The sequence below is a fragment of the Rhinatrema bivittatum genome, chromosome 3 (assembly GCF_901001135.1).
Source record: "Rhinatrema bivittatum chromosome 3, aRhiBiv1.1, whole genome shotgun sequence".
Taxonomy (NCBI): Eukaryota; Metazoa; Chordata; class Amphibia; order Gymnophiona; family Rhinatrematidae; genus Rhinatrema; species Rhinatrema bivittatum.
The window spans coordinates 392,785,463-392,798,534 of NC_042617.1; the positions used below are offsets into that span (position 1 = coordinate 392,785,463).

At 41.2% G+C, this 13,072-nt stretch overlaps 1 protein-coding gene across 1 annotated transcript in view; it reads right to left on the reverse strand.

Moving 5' to 3' along the window:
* The window catches only part of FAM135A (family with sequence similarity 135 member A), a 391,169-nt gene that overhangs the window by 318,775 nt on the left and 59,322 nt on the right, over positions 1–13,072 (reverse strand). The window contains 1 exon segment of the mRNA XM_029595652.1: positions 4,741–4,833. The gene's annotated coding sequence lies outside the window, so the exon portion shown is untranslated.

Sequence of the window (13,072 nt, forward strand, 5' to 3'; positions counted from 1 at the left end):
GCTCCGCTGTGGCGCTAGTGCCTGGGATGGCCAGCTCCTTCAGGCTCAGAAACACGAGGACTGTTGGTCGTCTTTGGAGAAGAAACGCATCATGGTTCGGTATGGTTCCATTCCTGGAGGGATTTCCCACTCCTCCAGAGAGTCTTGATCTTCCACAGAGGTGTCCGTGTCCCCTAAGGTGAGGCTTTTGTCCGGGGGTGGGGGACGACATTTCTGGGAGCTCGAGGGGGGCCTGGTGGGTTTGGATCCTCTGGTGGAGGCTGTGTCTGTGTCCCCGGCGGTGCCGATTGCACCTGGACGAAGGTTTGTAGGCCTTTAAAGAATTCCACCCAGGAAAAGGTTCCTGGATCCATATTGTACCCAGCAGCATTCCGAGGGCCCCGTCTGAGGAGGGGCCGAGCTGGGGATAGAGAGGTCCGGGGTACTATCGGTGGAGCCGGACCCCTGTACTGGCGGAGGGGAGCCTTGTCCCGGTTCCCCCAGGGCCACCTCGCACTGTAGGCATAGGGCAGTGTCCTCTTAGAGTTGTGCAGCTCTAAGGTGGCAGGCTGGGCAGAGGGCTTGTGCCTTAGCTTTCTTGGCCGGTGGTGCCATGGTTTGGGCGCGGTCGTTCAAAACTGGTTTGTGTGTTTATATGCTTGAACTGGGCGGCTTAGATTTGCGTTCCGGGTATGTCGAAGCTGTGCGTGCAAACTGCGAAGATACGCGTGCAGGCCGCTATGTACGCTTAAGGAGATGCGTGCGCCGCTGTGCGCACAGGCTCAGTTTGTGCGCCCGGCGCCTCTGAGTGTGTCATTATGTGCCCAGCATCCTCATGCGCATCGCTGTGCGCTCAGCACAGATGTGCATGCCGCTGTGCGCACAAATAGGTTATGTGCCCGGCTCACCGCTGTGCACACTGCTCAGTTATGCAGACAATACAGTGATCAAGGGGGGGAGATGGCGCCAATGACCACGCGGGCAAGATGGTGGCCCCCCCGGAGGGTCTCCACGTGGGAGGACCCTCGTACCGGATCGGGATCTAGCCCGGACGGGGCTGATCAACCCGATAGGACAGACACCGGCCGGCGATCTGAGTGGCTATCCGAGCCTCGGAGACTGGGGACTTTAGGAAAAGATTTCTACCTTACCTTACCTCGGCGCTTCCCAGTCTCGTGTTGGGCGGTCTCTGGCTGCAGGGGGCGAGGGAAAGTACCTTCACCGCCGCGCTCAGTAGTGCACCCGCTGCATCTCGGCCACTCCCATTCCTGGGAGCTAAGTCCACGCCGGGAACCGGCTACCGGACCAAGGCCTACCTCTGAGGGATCTCGGAAATCACCTCAGGAATTCTCAACTGGGGGAGGGACCCTTAGGTATCACTGCAGGAGAGCGGGGCTAGTCTGTAGATGTAAAATTATTTCTTCTTTGTTTTGGAATTTTCTTTCTTATTTTGGTTTGGATTTTCTAACGCTGTGCAAGCGTGTGTAGAGTCCCGAACTGCTATGGAGACTGAGAAATACTGAAGAGCAGAGCTTCCTGCACGGGTATATGTAGTGCTGATGTCAGATTGAAATCTGACTCCTTCTCCAACTGCTATCAGGAGCACACTATACCCATTGGTCCTGAGTCCATCTGCTACATGCTAGGAAAGATCTGCTTGTGCCCCAATACTTGCTGTAACCTTGAGGGGGCCACTATCTCCTGTTGCTTCACATTAATCTCTCTCAGGCACAGATTCATTATACCCATTTGTAATTTGCCAACTGGTGCCCTGGTACAAGGTGCTATAGAAAATCCAAATAAAATGCTCATGGAAAGGGCAAGCACAAATTCAAATACTTTTTTCCACAAGACATGTTTGTTCCATTGGTTTCATACCAAGGAAATGAATGCATTTAAGAATTTCTGGCACTATGATTCCCCAATTTCAGCTACAATATAATATTCTATATTCTACAGCACTGTTTGAACAGAGAGCTGCTTTTTATGCTGGAAGAGGGGTGGCTGACATGGCCTTTTCCAAAGGCATGTCTGCCTTTGGAAAAGGCAGACATGCAAGTTATAAAACCAAAAGAAAATTCCTAACTAATTGAGAGGAAAACTTTAAAAAGTGAAAAGAAAAAAAGGCAGTATTTCCTCAGAGATTAGCCCAGGAGACTGAATTATGTAGACAGATTTTCCTTTGCTCTCATCTTATTTATGCTCCTATGGACAGCATGAAAGGGGACCTCCACACAATTTTGTGTTAAGACTATTAGTGTAAACAAACCCTGTAACCCCACAGGAAACTATGATCTTTCAAACTGCATCCATTTTAAAACCCAGTGCCTTTGGATGGGGTAGAAGAGGGGGAAAAAAACCCACATTACTGCAAAAATGCAGTTCCATATACAGATCTGCAGTTCAGTCCTTGAGTACTGCCAATTGGTTCAATTTTCATTCTGTCAAAACTGAATATGTATAAAATCAATTTGTATGCACTGATTCGGAACTGATTCATTTAATGCAGTTCCTGCAGTATACATATTAAAAACTTGGTTGCACAATGACATTTTAAAAAACGCAAAAAAGTGATATAGTTTTAAAAAGACAGTTTCCAAAACCAAATCTCCCTATAGGAAAGTGATTATTCTATTCCTTCACGATAATATGCTTTCAAAACAAACAAACAAAGAGTGCAGTAGCCCCCATTTAAATAAGGAGTTTTGAAAATTAAGTCACCAATAGTGGCATATCTTCATAAGCACAACAAAAATAGCTACAAACGTGTTCAACTCTAAGCATGGCCCTCCTTCCGCTTCGATGGCTTTCTTCCATTTAAACTAGATCAAGCAAGCCGTGATACCTTTTATTTCTCCAAAATATGGCTTTGATCTGCTAAATAAAAGTTGGAAAGGCAAATTTTAAATACTGTATTTTCCAACTTATAGGTCGCACCCCTCTCTCATCAGCCCTTTTCATGAAAAATTCAGTTGATAAGTTGCATCATTAGATAAGATGCAGGTGATCACGGCAATGGGCTGTAAGAGGATAAGGTGTAGTAGGTGAGTGGTAGGCATCCTAGGGAAGTGCCGAATGTTAACGGGCTGCGTGGTGCAAGTGGCTGTTGGTGAGGCCGTGCGGAGCAGCAAGTGGCACAGAGGCTCCATCGGTAAGGAGAGGGGTAAACACCCTGATAATGAAAGCACTGCATATTAGTCGCACTGGTGTATAAGAAGCAGTGACAGGAATGCTAGAAAAAAAAAAAAACCACACACCATATACACCAGAAAATACGGTAATTAGCCAACGACGACAATATACGTGAACCTCTGAGCTCACATCAGTCCATTCTTTGGATAATTTAAATTTAATAAAGAGTACAAAAAACATTTTATATTTACTAAATTGAAATATCTTTGGCCTCAAATTGCATTATGCCACGGAATTAAGAGCTTCCCAGGCATACTTACTCCACTGACTCCAAACCAATTTTAAAATGCAGTCCAGTGTTGATATTCAAGAACGTCACACTAATCAGAGCACATGCAAATCAATTCAAAACCATTGCATGCTGGGTGGAAAAATCCCAGGCCACCCAAGCACCTAGACATCAGCACAAGATGCCAACACCAGCTGGGCCCAGAGATGTGCAGCTGCGGTTGCTGCCGCCAAAACACAGCTGCCAGTAGGGTTTGGGGAAAGAGGCCATTGCTAACAGGGCCCAAATCAGGAAGATATACAGTAGTTGCTGCTACCACCATGACCTGAACAGAGACAACATAGCCTAGGGTTTCTCCTTGCCTCAGGGCCATCTAGAATAAAAGGGAACATACAAGTAGTTGAAAGGAAGAGAGGTGCGGTAGACAGGAGAGTGTACGGATGGAGTGGTGGAAAGATAATATTTAAAAAGCTGCTGTAATCTGGGATGTATACGAAAGTGCCAGAAGGAACGGGAAGAAACTAGATGAGGTAGGGATACTGCTTGGAAGAAGAGAAAGGGAAACAGCGAAAAGCAAAAAGCATAAAGAAAAACAAAAATTCCAAACCAAAACTAAAAATAGAAGATGCGAAACAAGCAAAAATAAGGAAAGAAAATAAGTGAGAAAACAAACATTTTGATTCCTAAAATTTCTAATTTTTTTCTACTCCTGCTTATATGTATTCGACTTGTACCCAATAAAAATTTAACCAATTTAATGTACAAGAGCTAAAGCTTCCTAATTCTACTGTAGATAAATCACAGAATGTATGTCCTATTGATGGATGGCAGTACAATAGAGGTCCAAATTACAGGGCTTGGATCTTTCATTTATCTTCCCTACAATGCAAACCTGTGGAATAAGATCCATTAGCACATTAAGAACTGTCTTGCACATCCAGTGAAGGGGATCAATGTCCCCTTGCCATGCACAACCTGCAATAAGAGGACCAACGAAGCTTGCAATGAAAGGGGATTAATCCCAGTGTGTGCGAGTTGAGATCAGAAAGTATATAATAACAGAGCCATCTGATTAGCATAGGGGAAAGCTATACCATAAATCCCACACCAGCAAGAAAGGTGTTCAGCATTCATAATAATGAAAACCAGAAACAAGGCCTCTATTTCATAAGAGACAGGCAAGATGCATGAACAAAATTGAAAACAATTCTGAAATTGTACTAGTGAAGTTATAATTGTAATTCATGTTATACAATTTACAAAACTGTAGAAAGAATTTAGATTTTTAATGTAAACTATCATTCACATTACCAGTGAAATAAAAAAAAAACCCCACTTACTTCTGCTGATGATATTTTCATTCTAATTCACAGAATAGTCCAGCTTCCATTTGCAGTTATCCATTATTGCTGTCACAAGCACATTGTCAGCACCTGAACAAGAAAAAAAAGAAGTACTGTATTGTTAACATTTTTATTCCTGATCTTTCCTTCCAAACATGCAAAGCAAAATGCATATATACAGATCAATGCATGCTAATTTCTTACTTCCTGGCTTTCCTTAATTATTAAAACAATGAAAACTACCACCATAGGAAATATTATGAGGTAGATTTTAATACCTGTGTGTGTGCGCGTCGGACCGGGAGGGAATTTCCTTAACCCCCTGCCTAACCTTCCCTCTCCCTCTCCTCCCCACCCCCTAAAGCTAACCTACCTGGCCAGAATTTTATTTTATTATTTGCTGCTCCTCTGGGAGCAGAAGTAATTTATGCATGCCAGCCGCCTGCTAGCGTACGCTTCCCTGGGACAGCGGCTAATGGTCACTGTCCTGGCCGGCCTCATCCTGACCAGAACACGCCGCCCCCCCCTCCCCCTTTTCAGGGCCCAGCACTTATTTGTGTACTGGGGTTTACGTGCATGGCTGGGCCCGTTTGAAAATTCGCCCGGCGCTCGTAAGGCCCGGGATTTATGCACGCAGGGGTTTTAAAATCTACCCTTATGTGTAGAAGCCATTTAGCAACTACAGATTTCAAGCTCATTGCTAAGGGCGACCCAATGGCTCGCTGGTAGCACTGTGTACTACCCAACGACTTGTCTTTCATTCCTGAACCAGATTCCTATTCCTCTGGGTATCAGGGCAAAAGACGCTACCACGAAATTGTTCACAGCCATCCCCTTCCCCCAACTGAAGTCTGTTTTCGCTCGCAAGTGACACACATTTAACCGACTCAAGGGCACACTTCTGAGTTCAAGAAGAAGCCACAATCCATCTCTCTCAATCAGGAAGCAGTCGATACAATAGCTGGGATACACGGCAAGGAGCAAGTCAAGGAATAATACCCCAAGAAACTGCAAATGGAACCTGTTTTGGATCCAAGAGCCTAAAAGGGGCAGGGCACAGCTGCTCAACACCCACCAAAAGCTGATGAATAAAGAAATATACTGAAAAGTAACCGTGCCACTGCCATTTTCATTTTGGATGTTTGTCAATGACCCTTTTCATTAAAATTAAAAATTTGTTAACAGCAAATAATTAAAAATAGGTTTATATTAAAGCTGGGAGCATAGACTGAAAATTTACTGTTGCTTAACAGATTTTTTTTAACACCTACAATAATTCTTGTTTTGGTTTTCTTGTCCAAAACTAAATTTTTAATTATTCACCACCATCTTCAAGAGCAAAGATTGCCAAAAAAAAAAATCCAAGCCTACATCCTCCCTGCATATGCTATTCCTCACGTCATAAGAGTTATATATACCTAAGTGCAATGAAAATAAAGAGATTAACTGGTTAGTTTAAGAACTGTGTTCAAAGTAAAACTTCTTCAGCACCGCCAAACCTTCTACAAGAACAAATGGCTGGACTGTGCTAGCCACTTGTCATCTGGCTGCACTAGCTGTCTCAAATTGCCAGGAAGAGAATATATACGTAAAATAAAATTAGGTGTTCAAGCAGTCAGTCCTCTTGAACTAAAACAAAACAAAAAAAAACCCCAAAAAAACACTTTGCTAAATTTACCTTTTGGATAGGCAGCTTTTTTTTATACTCTTCATTTATAAAATTTTAAATAATGCATGTAATCAAGATTAACTTGAGCCAGAAAATCTGAGATGATTATAATGTCAAACAGGAATAACATACAAAGAAAAAAAAAAAAAAAAAAAAAGACATGAAATACAGATCAAGTCCACCAGATATGAAGAAGATTCAATGCTCAAACCAACAGAAATGAATGATAAAATTAAGTAAATTCTCAAGTAGAAAACATCTGATACTATAATAGTAGCAGTGGAAAGAAATTGTGAGAGGGATTAGACTACACAATTTTATCACTCAAGGAAAAAAAAAAGACAGCTGGCTAAGTTCATAGAAGACATAGGAAACACCATTATACTTAATACGGCATTTTCACAGAAATCTGAGAAAAAGCAATGCACCTAAGCTGGAGAGCCCTGGGTCCAAACAAATTACGCATTCTTTGCATTTCTTTAGCGACATTTGGAAAAATCATAACCCTTTGTTGCAAAAACATTATTCCACAACAACTAACCAGTCTCTGTCAGGTTCTAATATAATTGAGATTGTAAGAGCGGCTGCCTTAGCCGCAACTGAATCAGATGTTTAACAAAGTAATAACATCTAAACGGCAGTTTGAAATCGGAGAGAGTTCTTGATCACACTTTCCCTCTCCTTTTCTCTTAAACAGAGGAGAATAATAAATCCTCAAAACTGGTGGAACAGAAGACTCTGGCACATCCAATACCTCAATCAAATATCACTTAAAGCATGTCCTCAGCAAAAACCAAGGGCAACAGAAGAAAATTAATAAACCACAGATTTTAGCTCCTCCAAAAATTTTCAATTCTCTCCAGTTTGTTAGACAGAAAAATGCTGGCCCTGATTAAAATATCTTGTGCAGATCTGAGATAATCACTTTGATGGGCAGCTTTTAAACAGGACTGTACAAATCTCTCTATTCTACTGCATGATTCAGCATAAATTTACAGAATGTTGGGCAAAAAAGCATGCAGACAACTGCCATTCGCTGTGCACAGGCAATCCTTTCTATCGCCACTCAAAGAATTTATTTCATTATAATCTGTGCCAGCTTAGTATCCTTCATATCTTGTCTTTTTTTTTTTTATTTACTTCTAAGCCAATTTCATGTATTGTCTGAGCCTTAGAGAGTTACATTTATAATGTATCTCAGTTCGCGTATTAAAAAAAAAAAAGGTGTACAGCTGAGAAAGATACCCAGCCTAGTACAAACTTGTAATCAAAATATTTCCTTAGAAGCTTCTAGATTAACTGAAATATTGAGTAGTAAGCCACTGCAGTTCATGTAGAACATCTCGTCAGAAATGAAGTTTTTTTTTTACATGCATGTTAACAAAGTTACTGTACATATAGACAGTTTAATGGGACAAAGTCAACAAGGATTTCGTCAAGTGAAGTCTTGCCTCACCATCTTGCTATATTTTTTTTTAACGCATGAACAATCATGTGGATAAAGGTGAGCCAATTGATATTGTGTATCTGGATTTTCAGAAAGTGTTTGACAAAGCGCCTCATGACAGACTCTTGAGGAAATCTAAGAGTTTTGGGATAGGTGGCAATGTTCTGTTTTGGATTTAAAACTGGTTGAAAGACAGAAAACAGTAGAGCTAAATGGTCAACTTTCTCAGTGGAGAAAGGTGAATAGTGGAGTGCCCTGGGATCTGTTTTTAATATATTCATAATATATTCATAATATATTCATAATATATTCATAAATATCCTAGATATGGGAACGATGAGCGAGTTGATCAAATTCGTGATGTTACAAAATTATTCAAAGTTGATAAATCACAAGAGGATTGTGAGAAATTGCAAGAGGACCTTGGGAGACTGGGCAACTAAATAGTAGATGACATTTAATGTGGATAAGTGCAAAAATAGTAAGTAGGGAAGAGCAACTCAAATTTTAGCTATGCAATGCAAGGTTCCACTTTGGGAGTCACCACCCAGGAAAAGGATGTAGACGTCATCGTGGATAATATGTAGAAATCCTCTATTCAGTGTGTGGCAGTGGCCTAGAAAGTAACTATAATGCTAGGAATTATTAGGAAAGGAATGGAGAATGAAACAGAGAATATCATAATGCCACTGTATTGATCCATGGTACAACCGCACCTTGAGTATTGTGTGCAGTTCTGGTCACTGTATCTAAAAAAAAAAAAAAAAAAAAAAAAAAAAAGAAGACATAGCAAAATTACAAAGGTTAGAGAGAAGGGCAACCAAAATAATAAAGGGGAAAGACAGTTCCTCGGAGGAAAAGATAAAGAGGTAAGGCTCTTCTGCTGAGCAGAGAAATGATAGAGGTCTTAAAAATAATAAATGGAGTGAAATGGCTAAATTTAAATTGGTTGTTTAGTCATTCAAAAAGGAGACATTCCATGAAGTTACTAGGTTATACATTTAAGACAAATCAAAAATATTTTTTTCCTCAATGCATAATTAATGGAATTTGCTGCTGAAGGATGTAGTGAAAGCTGGGTTTAAAAAAAAAAAAAAGATTTAAACAAGTTGCTGGAGGAATAGGCCATAAGCCATAATTAAGGTAGACTTGGGGAAATCCACTGCTTATCCCTGAGATAAGCAGCATGGAATTTATCAACCCTTTTGGGATTCTGCCAAGTACTTGAGACCTGGATTTGCCAGTATTAGAAACAGGATAGTGGACTTGATGGACCTATGGTCTGACCCAGTATGGCAAATCTTTTGCTCAGTGCTTTGCACATCCTTTTCCAATTTTCACAATCTAAAAAAAAAAAAAAAAAAATCAAAATGCATTAAAGTTGAGAGTTTGTTTCATTGATCCTTCTACAGCACGTACTCTAAATTTTCATTGCGAAACAATATGGAAATGTTCCAAAAATAATTAATAAAAACACAAGTCTTGATTGCATAAATCTTCACACCTCTTGACTTAATAGAAGCCCCTTTTTCAGCAAGAACAGCCACTTCAGGTAAATGTCTACCAACTTAGTGGGACGGTGCCGTTTTTGCCCAATCTTCCTGGCATCTTCAAGTTGGCGTGGACTGCAGTCTTCCAACTTTGCCACAGATTTCCCATTAGATTCAGGTCTGGGCAACTCAACATTCGCTTTCTTCTTGCCGAGTCATTCCATTGTTGCTTTTGCTTTGTGCTTAGGATCATTGTCCTACTGAAAGGTGAATCTTCTCCCCAGTCCCAAGTCTATGGAAGGCTAGAACAGGAGAATCTGCCTATATTTTGTACAATCCATCTTTCCCTTGATCTTCACAAGCCTCCCCGTCTCCGCTGCTGCAAAGCATCCCTATAACATAATGGTGCCGCCACGTTTTACTGTAGAGATGGTGTTAGCAGGTGTGCTGTGTTTTATACCACACATAGCTTAGCACTGAGACCAAAACGTTTCACTTTGGTCTCATCAGAACACAAAAAACTTTCTCCCACAAGCATGCAGTGTACCCTAAGTGTTTCATTACAAGTGCTATGTGGCATATCATACGGTTTTTCTTAAGCAGCAACTTCCTCTTCACACCCTCCCATACAGACTATGCTTAAGGGGTAATCTTGAAAGTGTTGAACAGTCAATGTTTTTCCTAGGTTCAGCCAGAAACCTCTGTAGTTCTTTTAAAAGTAATCGTACACCTCACAGTAAACTTCTGCAGCACTTTCCTTAGACCTGTTGACTTTGCAAGGACAGAATGATTGCAGCAGTGTCTTGGTGGTGCCAAACTGTTTCCACTTTACAATGACAGTGCTGCAAGTTCTAGTCAAACATTACAGTTTTCTTATAGCCATCCCCCAATCTGTACCTTGGAATAAACATTATATTGCAGTTTTTTCAGCAGTTCCTAGTTCAGCATGTTGTGACCTTTACTTTAAATTCACTTCATACAACAGAAATTTAATTTCAGCATTTATATTTCATGTTTTACTAAAAAGAAAAGTCTTGAACAAAGCAGATCACATCTCACCAGCTCAACTTTTGCATGACAATATATCTGATCTGGATTTCCAAGATGGTAGCTTTTTTTTTTTTTTTTAACTTTTTATTTCTAAACTTTTTGGCACACAATATATACAAAGCAAAAAAAGAAAAAAAATGAGGTATAGGCATCATGTACAATATTACAGAGGTTGCTGATGGTAAATATCCCATATCATTCGATATTTATACATTTGACCCTTTAAAGCATAACAAAGTTGTTCAAGGTCTGCCACCTCCTGCACTTGGGACTTCCAATAGGAAACTGTATGAACAACTTTCTAGAAAGTTGCAATAGTAAACCTGGCAGCTAACAATTACTGGGCAACCAATTTGTGATATTTCACAGGAATATCAGACCCAGACCAACTCCCCAATAAGGCAAGCTGCATCTTTTTAGCTTTTCTTCTTTTTTTTCTCATTTTATCAATCTCCCTTTTTAAAATTAAATGCTAGAGCAGTAGATTTACTTAAATGTTCTACATCCAGTCATTACATCAAATTTAATCATATTATAATCACCTTTGCTAAGCGGCACCATTACAGTTACCTCTTGCACCAAATCCTATGTTACACCGAGAATTAGGTCTAAAATGGTTCCCACACAAGCTGCTCCATGAAGCAGTCATTTATTTCATCTAGAAACTATCTCCCTAGCATGTCTGATGTGAAATTTACTCAGTCAATATTCGGGAACCATGTAATTTTTTTTTCCCCAACCCACATGGCATAGCACATAATTGATCTAATTTTGGTGGCAAGGGTGGGTGATAGCAAAAGCATTGCTCTCATATGTTGAGAGTTCATATCATTGTCTAATTCAGTTTTGTGCATGTTGAGAGGATTATGATTAAGACAGTACCTAGAGAAACCAAGGTTATAAACTCTAAGGGGAAAATTGATCCTGTTTTCTTTGGGGATGTTGCATTGGATAAATGGGAAGAGAGGGTCGAGCAGGGAAGGGCAGGAGAGGGAAGCCTATGCTTTAGGCAGAGAACCTGAATCTAGTATGTAATCAGAAGTTGGTATAATCACTAGGGACAGTAACCCTCTTGAAGGTTAAGAAGTTGGGGGGGTGCAATGGTCAGTGGTTTTGGGCTACCCATAAATGGTTGAAGTGCTCCTGTCAGCGACTTGAAAGGCGCTGGAGAATTTCAGGTGGCATGAACAATGGGTGGCCCACCTAGTCATTTCTCTAGCTAAGAAAAAGACCCTCACAGATTGTATTATGGGGTCCAGGAACTCTGTTAAGGAACTTTTTGTTTTGGTAGTAAAAGAGCTAGTTGCGGTACCCAGATTGCAGTCTACTCAAAGAAGTGTCCCCCTTTGTAAAGATCTTGTGGCATTCTTTGAGAAGAAGTTCAGAACATTCAGGATTCTCTAGGCCCAAGTGTTTATAATGGAGGGATGAAGGCCGTCTCCCTCACTGCTTCTGGGGTTCAAAATGGAGACCTGGAGGGTACAGATAACCAGTCTGATGGAGTTTGTAGCTGTTTCAGTCAGTGAAGTGTGGAGATGTCTCACTTGAATCAGAAAAGGTTCTCACCCTTTAGGTCCTTATCCTGGCTGGACACTATCAGCAGCTGTGAAGGAGCATTTGGTACTGATAATTGCTTCCTTTAAGCAAGGGCTTTACCCTTTCACACTGGAGAGTAATTACCAGGCTTCTATTAAAGAGTTGGAGCTGGAGAGAGTTTTGTTCCAATTATCACCCTCTCTCAAATCAAATCTATCTCTGGGTTCCATTCTGGTTAAGGTGGAGTTCCCCTCTTACCTAAGATGTTCTCCAATTCCAAACAAATCTAAAGCCCTCTTCCTTGCACAGTCATCTCATCCATGCATTGAGATGCTGGAGCTCAGCCTGCCTCTAGGGACTTGAGCATGGAATAGGGCGCATTTCTTAGAATCCTGAAGATTCTGGATTTCAATTTTCCATCTGAGCCTAAATTTAGCCTCCAGAACCTCCCGCCTGTATCTTCCCATGTCACTGGCACCCACATGCACCATAATAGCCAGCTCCTCCCCAGCACATTCCTAAATCTAGTCTAGGTGACACATGAGGTCCACTGCCTTCCCACCAGACAGGCAAGTTACCAAGAAATCTTCATACCCACCAGTCACCTAGCTTTCTGCATTCCTAATGATTGAATCAACTACAATGGGCATCCTCACACTTCTCTCCAGGGCACATGCCCCTATAGACATCCTTTGTACAATAGGATATAGCATCACATAGAGGTTAAGTCCTAGCTACATGGTTACTTCTTGCTACATCAAGGTGGTTTCCTGCCAAGGGACCTTGCTCCTCCAAAACAGAACAAGACCTGCTAAACTGGAGTTGAGACTGATCTATTATGTCCCTGAAGGTTTCCTCTATATACCTCTGCCTCAGCAACTTCAGGATTACCACTCTGGCCTGCAGAGATTAGACTCATTCTATGAGAGCCAGGAGCTCTTTGCACCAGATGCACACATACAACCTCTCACCAGCAGGTAGACAGTTATACATATGGCACTCTTTGCAAAAGCATGGATAGCTCCCATCTCGCTGCTAGACTATGGACTGCATCTTAATTTTGACAAGTTGCTAAAGTTTTAAAGGCTGTTAAAATTGAATAATATTTATATTTAATTACTAGATGACTAATCTTTG